This window comes from Suncus etruscus, chromosome 5 (genome assembly GCF_024139225.1).
Source record: "Suncus etruscus isolate mSunEtr1 chromosome 5, mSunEtr1.pri.cur, whole genome shotgun sequence".
NCBI lineage: Eukaryota > Metazoa > Chordata > Mammalia > Eulipotyphla > Soricidae > Suncus > Suncus etruscus.
In genome coordinates this window covers 55,523,602-55,543,627 of record NC_064852.1, presented here as the reverse complement: position 1 = coordinate 55,543,627, position 20,026 = coordinate 55,523,602, and the positions used below count along the sequence as shown (strand labels likewise).

The 20,026-nt window shown below is 38.8% G+C and overlaps 1 protein-coding gene across 2 annotated transcripts in view; it reads left to right on the top strand.

Annotated features, from left to right (window-relative positions):
- MGAT5 (alpha-1,6-mannosylglycoprotein 6-beta-N-acetylglucosaminyltransferase) overlaps positions 1–20,026 on the top strand; it is a 369,147-nt gene that overhangs the window by 32,198 nt on the left and 316,923 nt on the right. For both annotated transcript variants that reach the window (XM_049772998.1, XM_049772999.1), the window contains one exon: positions 19,389–19,435. The gene's annotated coding sequence lies outside the window, so the exon portion shown is untranslated. Of the gene's footprint in view, positions 1–19,388; positions 19,436–20,026 lie in introns of those variants that run through there.

The following is a 20,026-nucleotide window of genomic DNA, read 5'->3' as shown; positions in this document are numbered from 1 at the left end:
GAGATATTAGATGGCAGAACGGTTGGAGGAGCCTGGTAGGATGCTAAGTGCACAGCAGATGTTGCCTTTTTCTTTCTTCCTAAGATTTGCATAGTGGCTTGTTAACTTCTATTTCAACTTAATGGCAAGGTCACTAAAACAGAAAGAAAATTCTGCCATGGGCTTTTCTTTGTTTCAGCTGATTTTTGAGCACACCTGGCTGTGTTCAGGGCTTTCTCCTTGTTATACATTCAGGGTTTATTCATGGCTCTGTGCTCCAGGTTCACTCCTGGTGGTGCTCAGAGGATCATATTTGGTGCTGGGGATTGAACCTGGACCAGCTGGGTGTAAGGCCAGAGCCTTACTTAAAATACTGTTTTCTTTGTACTATGTCTGTACAAAAGGCCCTGCCTTTTGTTTTTGAGCTTTGATTGAGAGAGAGAGAGAGGAGAGAGAAGAGAGAGAGAGAGAGAGAGAGAGAGAGAGAGAGAGAGAGAGAGAGAGAGAGAGAGAGAGAGAGAATGTGTGTGTGTTCAGATCACACCCTTCAGTGCATAGAACTTGCTCCTGGCTCTGTGCTCAGGAATCACTTCTCGTAATCCTATGGAATTTTGGGGACCATATGGGATGTCAGAGAACTCAACCTTCTGCTGCATGCAATGCAATGCCTTATACCTGTACTGTCTCACTGATCCCTATTTCTGGCTTTCTGGGTGTCTATGGAACACTATATGTCTATGGAACTCTATTGTTCGCTAGTTCAGCTGAGGTTTGAGTACTGCTACTGAGGCAGGTACAAGACCAAATGCACATGGAGGTCCCATGAAGCCAATACCTCATTGGAACACCTTCTCATATTATATCTGATTTCCTGACCTGGAGATCTCAAAGCAGTCATCTTTTGTAGTATAAGACCCCTCTGGTGCTAGCAGACCCCCATAGACCTAACTGTATCAAGATCTTTCAAAGCCCAAGACAGGTTTGCGTTTGTCACTTGAGCCTTACAGAATACTTAAAAAAATGAGAAAATCCAATTTGGGATTAAAAACACTACAGAAAGTTGTGGACATGTTAGAATATGTCCACATATTTTAATGCAAAGAAATAAAATATAACATATCTTGATAAAGATAGGAATTACAAAAATATGGAGATTAGCTAAAGAATCTTTGCTTTTTATTTTTTATTTTTTTTGGTTTTTGGGTCAAACTCGGCAGTGCTCAGGGGTTACTCCTGACTCGACACTCGGAAATTGTTCCTGGCAGGCTTGGGGGACCATATGGGATGCTGGGATTTGAACCACTGTCCTTCTGCATGCAAGGCGAACACCCTACCTCCATGCTATCTCTCTGGCCCCTAGCTAAAAGATCTTGATGTTGTCTGGGAGTATGTTATCATAAAAAATCCTATTAAGAATGCTCATTTCATGAACCTGAGTGATAACTCAGGGTAGGAGGGCATTTGCCTTTCTCACAGCTAATTCACGTTTGATCCCAGCATTCCATATGGTTCTTTGAGCCTGCCAGGAGTGATTTCTGAGTGCAGAGCCAGGAGTAACCTCTGAGCACCATCGGGTATGGCCCCCAAACCAAAACCAACCAACCAAACAAACAAACAAAACAGAATGCTCATTTCAGTGTCTGGGACTCTGACTATTGGGAGGAAATATCACAGTTTGAAGTTCTTCATTGCAAATTTAGTCCCTGACAAATTTGCATCCTGTTCTGGATTCCTTTGATTCCTGATGCTTTTTTGACTCTGAAACCCAGTTTGGGACAGGCTCAAGGTTGGGCTATGGCTGCATTTTGCATAATGATGAGGCCACTAGAGCTTCAGTGAAGGAAATTCATTGAGCGTGAGAATACAGTTTCCCACATGGTGACAGTTCTGCCTTCTGTTGCCAGATGTTGACCTTTGTAGGGACTTCAGCAAAGGAAAAGAAGGGAAGTAAATGTCATATTAATGCATTTTTAATTTTAGCTGTTGAAAATAATGCACTGTCTGTTTCATGATTTGGATTCTCACCAAGAAGGCTGATGAATGTGATGGACTATGTTTTATCTCCAAGTTAAGTACAGGTAAAGTTGAGACTTGTCTGAGTTTTAAAGAAAAGTATGACCTGTTCCAGGCTTAGACTCTGGGTCAACAGTACATTAATAAACCAAAGTCTTGATTTGCTGATTTCAGTTGTATAAGAAAGACTAAGGAGATTTATTGAAAAGTTAACTTTCAGTCCCTGTCCGCTAATGTATAACTTTTTCAACTTTTAGCCAGATAGTCAAAGAAACAGTTTAGGAAATCACACAAAGTGAGGTATTGACCTTTTTTGACTCATATTGGTGGTTTTGGTTGGTGATGGTAGTAGTGCTTGGGGCCTAAACCTTGCAGTGCTCAGAGTCATATGGTGCTAGAGGGGATCCCAGAACCCCTCACTTAAGCCATATCTCCAGCAATTTTGCCATGGTTTATGAAGGTGCAAGACTCTGTCTGGAATTCTAGAATGCAGGTTTTTTTTTTTTTTTTTTTTTTTTGGTGTTGTTGTTTTGGACCACACCCGGTGACACTCAGGGGTTACTACTGGCTATGTGCTCGGAAATCGCTCCTGGCTTGGGGGACCTTAGGGAAATCGAACCGCCGTCTGTCCTGGGTCATCCATGTGCAAGGCAAATGCCCTACTGCTTGCACCACCGCTCTGGCCCCTAGAATGCAGTTTTGACATTTTTCATCAGAAGCATAAAATTCTTCTGGACCATATTCTAAACTGTACTTTTGTTTCACTCTGTCTGACCTTATTATGGGAGGTCACTGGCAGGAGAGATACTTGAAATGTTATTTCCCTGGAGGGACATCCTGCTGTCATCTGGTGGGAATCACTGTCCTGTCTAAAAATGGATAAAACTGGCCATTGGACTTGGTAGTACCCCTAAGAGATTAGAAAAGTAATTAAGTGGTCTTTGTTTCTGGTGTGTAGTATTATTAATCCTGTCACAAATGGTAATGCTTTTATTTTATTTTATTTAGTTATTTTGCTTTTTGGGTCACACCTGGCGCCACTCAGGGTTACTCCTGGCTCTACGCTCAGAAATCACTCCTGACAGGCTTTTACTTTATTTTTATCTTCTAGATAGGAGCTTCTGCCTTTTTCACAGAACCTTGGGACATAAATTACTTTGTTGTACCTCATATTTCTGCATTTTTATATAAAATTGAGGGAAAAAAGAGGGAGGATGGGGAAGGAAAAAAAGAGGGAGAAAGGTAACTTTTCAATAAATCTCGTTAGTCTTTCTTATACAACTGAAATCAGCAAATCATGATTGATTTATTAATGCACTGTTGACCCAGAGTCTACGCCTGGAACAGGTCATACTTTTCTTTAAAACTCAGACAAGTCTCAACTTCACCTGTACATAACTTGAAGATAAAAGAAAAAAAGAGGGAGGATGAAGGCTAAGGGCCAACTGGTCTTAGGTGCATTGGTAAAGAATAAAAAGGATAGAACTAAATACCAAGCCAGAGTCAACAACAATAGAATCAAGAGACCCAAACTATAATAATCTAAACTTAAAACGTTACACTGGCAGCCCAGAGGGCTAAGGGTGGTTGTATAGGATGCACATTGGGAACTTTGGTGAAGGGAGGTCAACATTGATGATGGGAATGGCCCTAATTCACTGTCACTATGAATCCAATTATGAAATCCAATTATGAAAGACTCTGTAAATCACAATGGTTTAAAAAATTTTTTTTAAATAAAATAAAATGCAATAAAAAATGGTAATGCTTTCCACTTAGAGGAAAATCTCTGAGAACTTTTAAGGATTGCAGACTAGACCCTGCTGGGTGCTTAGGATTCTCACTCAGTTTAGCCAGTTAAGGACTTCCATCCACTTGAGGACCATGATTTGCTCCTAACAAATGGTTGCACTTCTCAGAGTTTACTGTGTGGAGTGCCCACTGTTGCTTTGGGATCTTTGAGGGAGAGAGGATGCTCAAGGCCTGATGTGTGGGGATTGAAACCCAGAAAGTTGGTCTCATCTTTTCCATCTTGTCCTTGTTGCTTTTCTGTCCCAGGAGTTGCTTCTTGATCACTTCAAATAAAATAAGAACAGAACTGAAGCTCTATCATGTGGAAGAGCAAAAATAAATGAATGAAATGTCAATTCCTATAAAATAAGAGCTAGATGAGTTAATACTTTTGTAAGCAAAATATAAAGAAACATTGTTTTTCACTCATTGAGTTTGGAGGTTTTCATTTAAAATACGGAAGCTTTGGGCCTAATTGTGACTGTGAGAATTGACAAATGCAGACAAGCAGAGGAATAGGGGCCACATACATGGTGGCAGAACAGACTCTCAGGTGCAAGAGAGCTTTCGAGGGATAATTGCTCACAAGTTTTTAAGATTGTGACTGTCATGTAACCGTTCACAACCGTGGAGGGGGGTAGTGAGACTGAGGCTAGTTTGCATAAGGTCTTACATTTCTCTGTTTTTTTTCTTCGTCCAGTCTGTGCCTGCTGTGATCACACATGCAGGCCAGAAGATAGAAGCAAGGCTCATTTGGGATATTCTCATTGGCCTTGTCCTGGGTGCCCGGTAGGTCTTCTAGATTGTAGGGGTATTCTACTTCTGACAAGGTCTCACTGCATGATTTTGATTTATTTCCAAGCTCTGTGAGCTGACCAAGATGAGCCAGTCTCACCTTTTCCAAGCAGCACTAACCCTTAAAATATAAATCTGATTTCAGATTTAGATTTCTTTCAGCTCCTGAACATTTTAGAAACAAAACCCTGACAGATAAATTTCCTCTTCTGAATGAATGGTAAGACCACCAGGGCAATGGAAAGCAATTTGGCTTGTTCATAAGAAAGCTGGGAGCTGCTTTTCCATCTGAGTTTGAATCTAGTCACTGTTCATGAGGACACTGTGAGGTGTCATGACTGACAGTGGCATTTCCTGATGGATAAGGACATCTGACTCAAACAAGGAATAGTCTTTCCTCCAAATGCTAAAGTTGAAGAATACCAGTGGTTCAGAGGAAAGAGGTTAAGTGCTGATATTTGTGGTACAATGATGGGCCTGTGTTTGGGGTTAATCCCATAGGATTAACCTCCATTCAGTTCATAGTTTAGTTTTCTAATGGGAGATACATGTGTTGAGAGAGGGTCTGCTCACTTTAAGCAGCCTACTATTTTCTTCCACCTCTCAGATGTGTCTGTTGGCCCATTGGCCCAGAGAGACATTGGCTTCTGTCTGTAATTTCTTCCCATTTATACAGTACCTACAGTGACCTTTTGAAAGTACAAACCATGTTTGTGCTTGCCTTGCTATCTAACCTTCTACTCCTGCTTCTCTTTGCTGTCAGAAGACAAGGTGACCTAGGTCTGGAGTTATGAAGTTGGTCTGTCTGGATTCTAATAATTACTTTTCATGTGACATGGGGCAGTGAAGTAATTTTTATCCCCTCTTTGACATGGCAATGATAGAACCATCTCCTTCATTTTGTGAGATGACAGTTTCTGTACAGTATTATAGCATTAGTAGTAAGTGATAACTTACTTATTGCTTTGTTGGTATGCTTTCTACAATTTAAAGACTTCCTTGTAAGTTTAGACTAACATTTCTCACTGTTTTTTGTTTTTGTTTTTGGACCATACTAAGCAGTGTTTGGACATTTCACCTGGTGCTCTGGTCCTGCAGTGCCAGGGTTCAACCAGTTCCTCCTGCTGCAGAGCATATACTAAACCTCAGCTCAATAAAGCCTCTTGACCCACTGGACTCTGAACGCTGCAGACATTCTCTCACCTTCTATCTTACTTATTCATAGCTTCCCTTTCCCTTTCCCGTAAATATTTACTTTTCTATATATTAAAAAGTTGTTCATGATTGAATTTCAGTCATAAAATTTACAACATATATCCCTTCACTAGCCACTTCCATATCCCTTCCTGCCACAGTGTCCCCAGTTTCCCTCTTGCCCTTCTTCTGCCCTTTCCCTGCCTGCCTCTGAGGCAGACGTTTTTCTTCTCTCTCTTTTTTTTTTCTTTTAAACACTGGTTTGCAGTATTGTCATAGAAAGGGTATCATGCATATCACTTTACCTCCTTTCAGCACCAAGTTTTTGTCCAGAGTGATCATTTCCAACTGTCATTGTAATAGTGGCCCCCTCTATTCACTTCCTATTCTTATTTTTTACACCATGCTGATTTTCTTTCAGTCTTCAGAGTACCCTATTCTCTTTATTTATTTTAATTTTTTAAATCTTTTTTTAAGCACCAAGATTACAAACATGTTTGTAGTTGGGTTTCTCTTTTGCTCCCAACCTTTGACACAAACATCCTCTGTGGGAATACTGACTTGATTCCCTGGCTGCCTGACCTCTTCTACTTCTCTTTCAGCTCTCAGCCTTTTGAACCCTTCCTCAAAAACACCTCCCTCAACCAGAGGTGAGATCAGTTGCCCATCATCCTCTGCCATAGTCCCTTTCCCAATTCTTTTCTTTCAGTGAGTGAAAAACATATGTTGTACTGTAGATATTTGTAGGTTTGCACAATTGTTTTCCTTAGGTTCTCTTATGCTTTAGTACATTGATGTAGGAGTGTCTCACTGGCGGCTCTCACTTGAATGTGGCATCATGATCACAAATGGTAGCACTGGAGACAATGTGTTGAAGCCAAGGATGGGCCAGTGTACACTGTGCATTAGCTGATGCTGCTCCCTAATTATGTAGTTCATGGACCCTTTTTGGCTTCTACCCTGGGCCAATTGCTGATGGATAACATAGTGCTTGATATAGAGAACTTTCCAAATGCATGTTTAAGTCATTAGGTGTCTTATGGGTTATAGTTTAATCTCTGTGTAGTAACCCTATATGGAGTTACATAACTCAACATGGGGACGTGTCTCAAAAGTGCTGTTTAAAATAAATGTATGATCTATTGTCAGTAAATATTTGATTTGTCTATTTTATATACCCAGGGTTATGTAAAAATCCTTGGGGTCCCAAGTGAAAAAAAATCTTAAGAAGTCCTGTTATGCAGAAGTAGGTTGTCTAAGCATTGTCACATTGACTGTGTGTGGTTTGGACTAAAGGTAATTCATAACCACAGGATGAAAATCCTCCTTTATACTGCTCACTTGGTAAGCAGTGAGGGTTGAGAGGCTGAGGATGTGGCTATTGAGCATATGGCTATTGAGCATATTCCTCCTATGAGTGAGGCCTGGGATTTCAATTCAGACCCGGGGAGGAAAAAATCTAGGGAAAGATTTGAGATATAGGATCCCCTGGGAGAAGGATTTTAGGATCCAAATGTAATCCTACTATAAAAGATCCCTGAGAATGGGTCTCAATAGTTTGATTAAAATAGATTCAAGAGAGTTATTGATATATCCCTCTCAAGATGTTCCTTCTGAAGAACTCTGGAGTGGGCTGTTGGTTTCTCTTTGCAGATTGAGAGCCAGAACAGGTTAGTAGGGCCCTTAGCATAGCACGGAACGTTTTGGAATCATGAATATCTTCTTCTCCATATGGCTACTACTTTATTTTCATGGTTTAAGACCTAGTCATGAGTCTTCCCCTAAGTATCACTTCCCACAAGGTTTTTCTTTTATAGGCCTAGTGAAATTTAGGGGACTTTCTGTTTTGGGGAATAAAGCAGAGGAATACACTTCACAAGTCTTCTCTGTCTTCACTGAACAAATGGTTGTAAGCCTGTGTTTATTTGGGGATTAGAACTCACAGAGTTCTTGGGAGGACAAGATAGGAAAGAGTGACTACTTGTGAAATCCAAAAAAAGCCAGTGACTTGATGAATGGCCTTGTGCTGAATTAAATTTCTTAGTTTTGACAAATGTATCACGGTTGTGTAAAGTGATAACATTCAGGAAACTGGATGAAGCATCTAAAGGGACCCTGTTCCAATTGTTGTAACCTTTCAGTAAATATACAATTATTTCAAAATGAAAAATTGATTAAAACAAAAAGTGAAACATTTAGCTAGGTCCTTGGGATTTGATAAGCTCTCCAGATATGTTACTATCATGATAATATAATTACTACTCAGAAATTGTAAGGGTATTTTATAGCAGTGTGTATGTCTGTGACTTTGTGTAAGTGATTTAAAGGAGTTCATGACTAATGTAATGACTCCAAAGCATGAATCCTGGTAGTTTGATGCCTTTAAGCCTTTGAGTACTGCTTCAGTCCTTGCTTGACCACAGCCTTATGTCATTGATCAAATGACTGTTCTACTTTTGCTATTTCCTCTTCTCTGGTCATGATTCTCTTGCTCTTTATTTATTTTATTTTATTTTTTTTTAATTTTGTTTTGGTGTCACACCTAAGGGATTAATTCTGAGGGTTGCTTAGGAGACTGCACATATGTACTGCAAATGATTGAGCCTGAATAGGTAGCATGCAAGGCAGGTACTCTATCTGCTGTATTATCTCTCTGACCCCTGTTGCCTTGCCTTTTAAAGGACCTTCCTGATTACATTGAGCCTAAGTGGATAATTCAGGATAGATGACATCTCGAGAGCCTTAATTTATTTAATCATGTCAAAAAATCCCCCTTGTCATCTAAAGTAACATGTAGAAGTTCTGAATGTTATGGTTGAGCCATCTTGGGGGTGGGCAGTATTCTGCACACCAAAGTTTAAGTTTTCTTTGATTTTCATTTGTCTGTCTCAGGCCCCCACAGATCCTACATGAGAGGAGCCTATGGTCTTTTTCCCTCCATGGGAGGGGTTTATATCTGTGGGTGAAACTTATACTCTAGCTTTTTTCTTTCCAAGTTGTTTGTGTGTGGGTACAAAAGTTCTGGCTTTTAATTTGACTTCTCTGTATGTGTGATGTGTAACTGAGCATTATATTTCTAAGTTTCCACTCAAATCTGACTGTAATTTTTCAGTTGTGGACTTTTACTCTCAGGTACAAAACCAGTAATGCCAGCTACCTCTTCCTGTTTATAAAATGATGATAAGTCCTCATAAATAAGCCTGAATATCATACTCTTTTAGTTCTTTGTTCAGGGCCTAATTCTCACTCTTTCTCTTCCTCTTTATTTGTAAAATGTGGACTACCTCCAAAAAAAAAAAAAAAGTATAGGATTAAGGCCTTACATATGCCACCTGCTTCCCCATACAGCTCCAGCTGCAGTTCTGGATGCCCCCAACACCAGCAGGTGGCCTGAGTATCTCCAACACTCAAGAACCCTAATAGCAATACATCATCAATCCCTTATAGACTGGTTCACTGGAAATTACAAGTAGAGACTTCTGGGCCTTTTAGAGCATGCTTGGAGGTTCTAAAGAAATTAAAAAATGTACTAGCCTCATAAACCTCATAAAAGAGTGGTTCTGGCATGGCATGAGAGTCACTCAGTGACTCACTGAGTAAGTGGAAATGCAGATTCCTGAGTTCTACACTGTGTTTCTCTCTCCCTCTTTTTCCTCCTACTCTCTCTCTCCCTCTCTTTCTCAAAGAAGATTTATGCCCCAAAAATCTATTTGCTGACTGGTGTGTTGCTTGCCTGGACGGTATGTGAGGCCTTAATTTTCACCTCTGCCAAATGCCTCTGAACCACTTTGGAAGTATGTTAATGAAGGTTGGTGTCCTTGTTTAAGTGAATTGGGGTGGGGTCGAGATTGGTTAGAAGGGTCATCATGTTATGTGACTGTAGCTGCTCCTTTCTCCACAACCTAAAGCACCTCTGCTCATTGACTGACTGGCCTTTAGATATTTGTCACTTTTCTAACACAAAGGACAGTGAAAGGACTGCTAGTCAAGGAGTGACCAAATGGTCACAAAGTTATGACATTCACCCCCTGCTTTTGTGTCTTAGCACTTCACTTGTCAGCCTGTGACTTGGTGTGGGTGTTAAGTCTGCATCTTATTTTCTTTCAACAGTCAATGACAGTTGTTCCTCAAAGGGGTTGTCATAAAAGTTGTATGGAAGCCCTGGCTGGATAATGAGACTTCAGTCATGCTAGTGATTGCACTGTTTCTAACATTAACGTTATCTGATACTTCTGGGTAACTTCAGACTATGACCAGCCGTGTCATCTGACCTATTTTTTTTTTTTTTAGCAAGGAGCACATGTCTGGAAAAATTGAGGGCAGTGAAAGGTGGTGCCTGAGGCTCTCAGCAGGTTGTGCTCAGCATACGTGCAGTTCCTTAGAGAAATTGAGGCTCTTGTGCAGGACAGTTGACCCCATGAATTTAACAAATCTTCCTCAGCCTGTATGAGAAGCAATGCCTGTCATTGCTGAAAAGGACTGAAAGAAGAATCAGAAGAAGCTCAATGCCCCGAGAGGTTTGCTGGGCTTCTGTGCCAAGGCAAGGAAGTGATTTATTCAGCTTTGTAGAGTCAGACCAATGCTGAGAAGCATGCTTCTGGTTGGAACCTGGTTACCTGGTAACACATATAGCATCTGAATGCTGACTTCCTGCCCTCTCCCACCAAAGCAGTTTAGGGAATAGGGCCAAGGACGCATGCCTTGGTTCCCTTTACTCAAACTTAGAAAAAGGGGAAGTCAGGAACCACAAAGCTCTTAGAAAGAAGGAAGAATTACACATGATCTCTGCTCCAGCTTTTATGCTGAGTTTTCAGAAACTTGCAGATGGATCTAAAAGACTCGAGTTTCTTTATTTTTTCTATGGATGGTGTAATTCTGACTGTCTGCCCTCTATGGGGCTGTAACTTTTTATCCACTCGTTTGGATATTCATTCAAATCTTTATGCTTTCATCTCAGCAGTTTGTATACTTTTTAGAATGGTTTCAGTCACAGATGCATCAAAACAAAACAGAAAAAGTGTTAATAATACCAGCCTATTATCCTTCAGGCATGGCCTTCCTTGAGAGTGTTTTTGCTTAATATGAATAGTAGTGAATATTTGGAAGTTGGAAAAGTGATAAAAATGAGATATAAATGAGGCTGCCGGGGTTAAGGCACTTGCCATGCAAGCAGCTGACTCGGGTTCAATCCTCGGCAATACATATAGACCCCTGAGCAACATACCTTTCCTGACCGAAAATGAGGATGAGCAGAGCCAGGGGAGAGAAGGCTCAGAGGGCTGCAATGCAAGCTTTGCATTGGGAGCTACGATTCAATCCAAGGCACCTGAGTATCATGCAGGGAGTAGCTTCCCCAAGCACCGGCCTATTGGATATTTACCAAAGCTAAAAAATATGAAGATACACAGAGCTGCATTAAGACACTGATCTTGCAGTTTTCAAGATAAAATTCAGGCATTGTCCTGTGAGGTCTTGGGCTGGTGACTAGGAGGAGTTAAAAAGGCAGAGGGCCTTTTTTTTTTCGTGTGCCTTTTGGCACATTTGTATTTCTTCTTTGAGGAAGTGTCTGTTCATTTTTTTCTCCCCAGTTTTTGATGGGGTTATATGTTTTTTTTTTTCTTATTAAGTTCTGTTAGTACCTTGTATATCTTAGATATTAGCCCCTTGTCTGATGGGTATTGGGTGAATAGTTTTTTCCATTCTGTTGGTGGCTCTTGTATCTTAAGCACTATTTCCTTTGAAGTACAGAAACTTCTCAGCTTAATATAGTCCCATCTGTTTATCTCTGTTTCCACTTGTTTGGAGAGTACTGTTTCCTCCTTGAAGATGCCTTTAGTCTCAATGTCATATGGTGTTTTACCTATTATTGTTCTATACACCTTATGGTTTCAGGCCTGATATCAAGGTCTTTAATCCATTTGGATTTGATCTTTGTGCATGGTGTTAGATGGGGGTTTGACTGGGAGGAACTAGAAAGGCAGGGGCCTTTTTTTTTCATGTATCTTTTGGCCATTTGTATTTCTTCTTTGAGGAAGTGTCTGTTCACTAATCATCAGGAAGATGCAAATCAAAACTACAATGAGGTTCGATTTCACAACACAGAGACTGGCACACATCACAAGAACAAGTGCTGGCAGGGATGTGAGAGAAAGGAACTCATATTCACTGCTGGTGGCAATACCTTCTAGTCTAGCCTTTATGGAAAACAATATGGAGATTCCTCAAAAAAACTGGAAATTAAACCCCCATATGATCCAGATATACCACTCCTAGGGATATGCCCTAGTAACACAAAAATACAATTCAAAAATTCTTTTCTCACACTGATATTCATTTCAGTGCTATTTATAATAGCCAGACTCTGGAAACAACCAAGATGCCCTTCAACAGATGAATGGCTAAAGAAACTGTGGTACATAAACACAATAGAATATTATGTAGCTGTCAGGAAGATGAAGTCATTAAAATTTTCCTATACATGAATGTACATGAAATCTATTATGTTAAGTGAAATAAGTCAAAGGGAGAGAGATAACACAGAATATTCTCACTCATCTATGGGTTTTAAGAAAAATTAAAAGACATTACTGAGACTATGAGTTAGGGACTGGAAGGGCTGGATAAACTGCCCCACAATTTGAAGCTCACCACAAAGAGTGGCGAACTCTGTTAGGGAAATAACTACACTAACAACTAACATGACAGTGTTAAAGAATGAGAGATGTAGAATGCCTGTCACGAATACAGATAGGGGTGGGGGAGGAGGGGGGCCATGGTTGTGGGAATGTTGCACTGGTGATTGGGGGTGTTCTGTTTATAACTGAAACCCAACTGTAAACATGCTTATAATCATGGTACTTAAATAAAAGTTTATATTAAAAAAAAAAAAAAAGAAAGGCAGAGGGCCGCCTGCTTTGTGAAGTTATAGGAGAGGATTGCAAAGAGGTGCAGTGATGGGAACAAGGTGGATGAATTGTTTTCAGTTGTATTTCAACTGAGTTAAAATTGTATTTAGTAAATGCCAGTAATGGAGTTGCTGGCTTAGATACTGAGTTTTATTATTGACTAAACCCTTGAGATAGATTATTGATCCCAGGTTTATAGATACTAAAGCGAAGTGATGATCTGAACAGAGCACCTGATTTGAACAGAGAGGGAACTGGAGCGGTTTTATCCTTATGTACCTGTTATGACTGCTTCATGTCCCCTTACACTCTAGTCATTGGAGAGTAAAGGGTAAAAGGAATGTCTTTGACCATAATACTAAGTGGACATTGAGAAAATACAGGGTAATAAATCAAAAACATCTCTTTGGTTGATGGTATGAACACAGATTTATTGGTAAATATTGCAGTCTATAGAATTCTGTGCTCTCCCAGAGGAATATATACATTGAACAGTCTCTGGATATCTTTGGGCACTGATCTGTATTGCCTCTCAGACCTTTTATACAGAGGATTCCATTATCAATTTTTTTTTATCTGCATCCTCTGTTTACTTGAACACTTGAGATTTAGTGTCTTACAAGAATTATAAATTGTCTTCCAGATAGCATTAATCTTGTCTTTCTTCTCCAACATTAGTGTGAAATTAATCAAAAAGGGTAGGGAAATTAATAATACATTGGTATTCACAATTTATCCAGAGGCCTCACAGCAGGTTTGAAATTAACTTCTCCAAATTAATACATACCTCAACAAATTAAGGGCATAGAAAGGGTTATTTATTATTTAAGGAATGTCTCTTAATGCTTTGATAATTAGATGCTAGGTGGAGTCTGGTGATAAACTATTTAGTATTGAAAGGTCTCTTCCGTACTCACAAAAAGCATTAAATCAATCCTCCCACCCCCATGTTTTACTTAGATAAATGAGATAAGGCAGATGGTTTTGCATATTTGTTTCCTGTCAATTGAAAAGGTTTTCCTAAACAACTCACAATTTTGATCTCTATTTACAATAAACTACATTTGATCCCAGTTCAGTGTTTCCTTGTTATGACATGTGGTATGATCAGTTCCAAAGGATACATTAGTATGAGCTCATTACAGAAAAGAATGGAGCATTATAATTATAACTCTCTATTACAGCTATTGCTGAGGTTGATAAAGGACAAGCTTTTGTTACTGAATTATTCCTGTAATTACATCAGAAATAACAGGCAGCAGTCACCTTCCATTAAGGGTGAGCAAGAAAAATCCTTACTATTTAAGTGATCACATAAGTGCTAAATGAATCACCTTCAGCCTCATCATGAGGATTTAAAAATAGAATGGAACAGTTGACATCATCCTATAGCAGGTTTTTAAAATAACAGAAAGATGCCAGATACTTTTGTTGACTTTTTTTTTTCAAGAAAAGAGCTTTAAACCATTTTTAAAGAGTGGTCCTAGCCAACATGTACAGTCTGTTGACAGTGTTTCTAACACTTGAGTGTTCATTTGAATCTCCAATAGGATTTGCTGTACTGTCAGAACTCAGTACAGAATTTCTGTTTCAGTAGGTGTGTGTGGGGCCTCTGAGATGATCCAATGGTCCTGTCTTCTTCCCCAGCTCATTGTTATCGCATGTTGGTAAAATCTTGGATAAATATTGTTGCTTTTATATTCCAGGTTAGTGATAAATTCAGAAGTTATGAAGTTGGATTATTTTTTCTCATTTATGAGTCAAACACACTTTACTCAGGGACTGTGTAGGAGAACAGTCATATTAACTAAGATTATTTCAGGTCCCAAGCTGCTAAATCATCATTGCTGTGCATACCTGACAAAATAGCTGCCATAAAAACAAAAATGTAACCTGTCAGGCACAGTGTGGCTATGGTTTCCAGTTTCTCACTGCTTGAGTGGTTTCTTATCCTAGAGGTAACTATATACATTAAGACTCTAAGAGTCAACTATATTGTAAGTATGTGAACCCAACTATGATAACCAAATTTTTAACAAAGCATTTAGTAGGCAGCAAGGTAAGAGTTTGAAGGAGACTTGGGATTTTGGTGGAAAAATACAGACTATGACTCTGATGTTAGGTTTGGAGTTGGAACATCATATACCTGAAAGTTGGTTTTTAACAATATTATAAATTATAATACCTAAATGAAAATTTAAAAAAAATGACAAAAGAAGAGCTTAGATTTATTCCCCTCTAAAGGAAAACAGAAGTTCCAATAGAAGCCTTAGAAATAATAATCACTGACATTCGGAGAGGATTTGTTCTCTACTAAGAAGACTGCATTTTGGCACTGTTGTGTTCATGAATTTCCATCATCAGTCTACTGAAGTCTCTCAGTGTTTGTTATCTCTAATATACACGTGGAAGACAGATGCTCAAAAAGGCATTCAGTTGCTCTTACATAGTTTGTGGGTATTTGATTCCAGGCATCATGCACACTGTGGCTGCAATTTTAGATTTGGTGATAATATTTTGGGGGGAGATGTGAAGTATTTTGAGCCAACTTAGCTGTTCTCAGAGCTCAGAGCTTCCTCTTGGATCTCTGCACAAGGATCACTCCTGGCTTTGTGTTTATGTAACACTCTTTTCTATGACCCTACGGGGTGCTGAGGATTGAATTCGTGTTAGCTGCATGTAAAGAAAATGCCTTATTTTTCTGGTCCCGACATTTGACATTTTTATAGGACACTTTTATTTATTTATTTATTTACTTATTTACTTATTTATTTATTTATTTATTTAGTTTTTTTGGGTCACACCCGGCGGTGCTCAGGGATTACTCCTGGCTGTCTGCTCAGAAATAGCTCCTGGCAGGCACGGGGGACCATATGGGACACCGGGATTCGAACCAACCACCTTTGGTCCTGGATTGGCTGCTTGCAAGGCAAACGCCGCTGTGCTATCTCTCCGGGCCCTATTGGACACTTTTAAAGGCAGCTTGATAAGGGGAAGGTCTTATTCAAATAGAAGGTTGCTAGAAAAAAATTGTGTTGAAATAGAACATATTTAAGGTTAAGATTTTATTTTTTAAGGACTACTCTAGATCTTTGTAACTGGACAAGAATTATGTATAATTATAGATGTTCTGCCCAGCACAAGAGAACCACTATATAAAGCCAACATTGTTAATAATGGATACCTTATTCCATGTGACAGATTGAAGACAATATTAGGAAGGTCAAACAATTCAAGTTTGTTTATTTATATATTTGGGGGGTATTTCCAACTCTATGGTCAGGAGTCACTCTCACTCGTCTCCAGGGGTCTAGGAGATGCTGGGGTTCATGCTGGAATCAATCACATACAAAACAAGTCCCTTAATCCCTGTACTATCTCTCTGGACCCCAACTGTTGTAAATTGATAATGTGGTAGTGTGTTGTACCAAGTGTGTTAAGATCTAGATGATGCTGTTATTTGAAATCTCCTTTTTAGGCATGCATTTTAGGCAGAACCTTAACTTTTTTTCAAGTAGTGAGTCATGGGCTCAAATGCACAGAACATCTCTCATGTGTCCCATGTTTTCCTAGTCTGGAAAAGGAGAGAGGAAAAGAACAGGAAGGCTGCTGTGTATTATGCTCTTAGTATCTATTATGTTCTTAGAATCTAAGAGCCCAAGCTTCCCTATTTGGAGAGGCAGTGTCTATTAGGAAGAGAAGATTAAAAGCTTAGATGTTGGAAATGCTCCATTCGAAATGGAGCAACCAGACAGGTCTTTTACAGTGGGGCCTGAGTGGGTAGGGAGGTGGGGGGCATGGGTCTAGAGTTCACTGTCATCATGATTTCATTAGATTTAGAATCAGTGGTAACCAACCATCAATTGATTTCTCATAGATCACTATGAGAGAGATCCTTTGGGTGGGAAGGGGCAAGCAATCACAACTCAAATTTGTAATAGTATGTCACGCTGAAGTATGGTTTATCAGGTGAAATTTTATTTGTGGCTCATTTACAGTATTTTTTTTTTTACCCAAAGTAGAAAATGACAGAGGTAAAGATTGGTTGAAAATGGGATTCCAGTTTTATGGTGACTCTCACTGTGTTTCCCCTTATGACTGTGGCTGCTTTCTAGATTGAATTGTATTTTCATGATCTGTGTACAGATGCTTTCACAGCTTAGCTGTAATTAAGAAAGAAAGGAAAAATCAAAGCATAAATCCCAAGAAGAGACTGAGGGGATCTGTTAATCTTCAGAAAAGATACTTTTAAATAAAACCATGATGAAAACAGTCAAGTCATGCAGTTTTGAAAATTAGTAAGGACAAAATACTTCCTTTAACATGTAAAGGAAGTTTGTAGATATTTCCCGTATAGACCTAACTGTATAAGGATATATACTTTAGCTCATGCTCTATATACTTGGCTCCCCAGGAAATGCTATTTAAGACTAAACATTAAAATTTACAGAGGATAGAAATGAATGGCATTTTGGTTTCTTTGGTGATCAGGTACGTTTTAGGTTTTTAGAATCGGAGGTAACACAATAGGTTTCATGTAACTCAGAGTAGCTGATTTCATTCTTAGAGTAAAATCAGTTCTTTTTTTTAAATAAATTTATTTAAGATTCAGTTCTTAACTTCTGTAAACATTGCTAAAGAAAAAACAAACCCAGATTTGAAAGTATCAGGATAGGTAAGGGAAAACAAACTTAATATTTTGGCTGTATATCAGAAACATTGGTAGTTTGCCATTTTACTACTGGCATGATTCATAAGTCACTACTGCCTTTGTCTTCGATGACTGTGTTCACAAGGAACATTGCCATTAAATGTAAGAAATGAGATGTTAATAAAAAGCCTGCTAGAAAGAGTAAAAGCATTGATAAGAAGTTAATAGTATTCGGTCTGAGGCAGATGGGTATTTGTTTTATTTTCCTGTAAAACAAATAGTATATAAATATGTGTACATAGAATATTATATACATTGTCTTTAAATTAATTGTCTTTGATAATGGCCAATATATTTTTTATATATGTAGTTGACTTCTTTGAGTTAATATTTTTTTATATTGTGATAATCCTATTTCAAAAACTATTCCATTAGCTCAAAGACAGATCTACTATTTATTAGGGGTCCCATGTTCACTGGCATTGGTTTCTACCAGAGATTCCTTCAGAAGTCTTGATATCAGACTGATATAGTTGGTGGATGTGAATGGACTGCAGATTGTGCTTTTTTCTTATGTTGCCCTAGTGTACAGTCTTCAGATATTGATCAGAGAGTGTTGATACAGCAAATATATTACCGCTGTTAAAGCCAATTTGGTGCTGCAGACCATAAAAAGAAGGAGTTAGATTATGTGCATTAAAAGTAACAAAATATTTTCAGATTTTTTTTCAGTAGAAAGTGGTAAATGGTCTTCCATGAACTTGTTAAAAATTTTGCTTAGCCTTAGAAAACTCCCCTACTTTTTTTCTACCAATTTACTTTATTTTCTATTTTTATAACTCTTAGGCAATAGTTCCATGATTGTTTTTCACAAAAAAATTTTACAGAAGGAAAAAATTGGTTATATCAGAATTTCAATTGTTTCTTAAATGACTTTTTACTTTTGTTGTTATTGTGGGCCATACTGGTAGTACTCGAAGATTTACTTAGACTGTACTTAGGGATCACTCCTGATGTGTTCAGGGGACTATATAGTGTGACCGGGATTGAACCTGAGTCAACTATATAGTGCCTTACCTACTGAACTATTTCTCAGGCCCCTAGAGTTTTATTATTTGAGCTGAAGTGGCTACTAGCTATCTATTTATTGGAATAAATAGGCTTGAAATTCACTTGACGTTTGCAAACTCTGATTTGAAAAACTCCTATTCCAAATTCATCAATAGCTTTCTTTGTTTGTTTTTGTTGTTAAAGCCACTTGTTTGAGTTGGGGGTTCGAGGTGGGGATGGATTTTGAAGCCACACTTGACTGGTACTTGGGATTTACTTCTGGCTCTGCTGTGAAGTGACTCTTGAAGTCTGGGGGAACCCATAAGTGTTACCAGGGATTTGAACTAAGATTAGCTGCATGCAAGGCAAGTACCTTTTATTGTCTAACTGGTCCTATTTTTAAAAATGAGTGTATACATGTACTTAGACTTTGTGTCTATATTAATGACTTTATGTAGTCCAGAAAGCATTAGGACTGGTAAAAGCTTTGGTTTAATGTCTCCTGAGACTTGGAACAAAGAGCTGTTTTGTGCAGCTACTTCATCTTTGCCAAATGTAGCTTACTCCTGCTGAACTTGTAATGGATGGATTTGGATCCTAACAAGTGATTTTTTTTTTTAAAAGATAAATGCCTCTGGGTGTTGAAGTGATAGGGCCTTCCACCTAGGTATTTATGTGCATCTTTTTTTGGAGTAGACTCTCTTATAGGTACTTGGGTTTCAAAGTGGGAGAAGCAGATTTCTAAGAGATTTTTGCCGGCCTACTTTTAGTGAATCAAATCCTTCAATAGGAGCATCTTGGAGTTGGAGAGATAGTACAGCTTGTAAGATGATTGCCTTGCACATCTAACCCTTGTTGGATTCCCCAGCAACCTATGTGATCCCCAGGCCTGACCAAGAATGACCCCTGAACAAAACTGGGTGTGGCCTCAAAACCAAACAAAATACAAAAAAAAAAAATTTCAAAAGGGGAGAAACTTAATTATTTCTTTGTCCTTGTGATTTCAGGAGCAATTACTGTTCTGAAGTGGACACTGGCAGAGGAGCCATTAGGCCATGTAAGTACTGTAGTAAGCAGATGTTCCCCTGACTTAAGTACAGACCTGGGATATTTGCCCATGGGAGGCCAAGTGGTAGAATTAGATGGTGGCAAATAAAATCAATCAGATAAGGGCATTATAGTCCCCAAAGAGCAGTTGGTGGCTATACCTTGCAATGCATTCCTCAGGAGACATTTCTGTCTGGTTAAGGCCATGAAGAATGGATAAGTGGATGGCTATAGGGCAGGGGCTATTGGGACTCAAATCCGAGACTTCATAGCTGAAGTATGCATGCTACCTTTGAGTCATGAGTATTCTCTATGTCTCGAATTAGATATCAAAGTGTCATAAAGTGACAGGAGCAAAAGACCATTTCTTATTTATTTGATTAATATAAAATACAAAATCTATATACCATTTTATAAAGGGCTGACTTTTTCAAGTAGACCAATTCACTTCAGTACAAAATGTTATGATATGAATCTAAACACAGCCAAAGAACTTTAGAATGTGACTCATAAAGGGCTGCATAATCTTTGAACTATGTGTATATTAAGGAACTACATGTCCTTAAGTCCACAGTTATGTGCCTATTTTATGGAGAAAGCA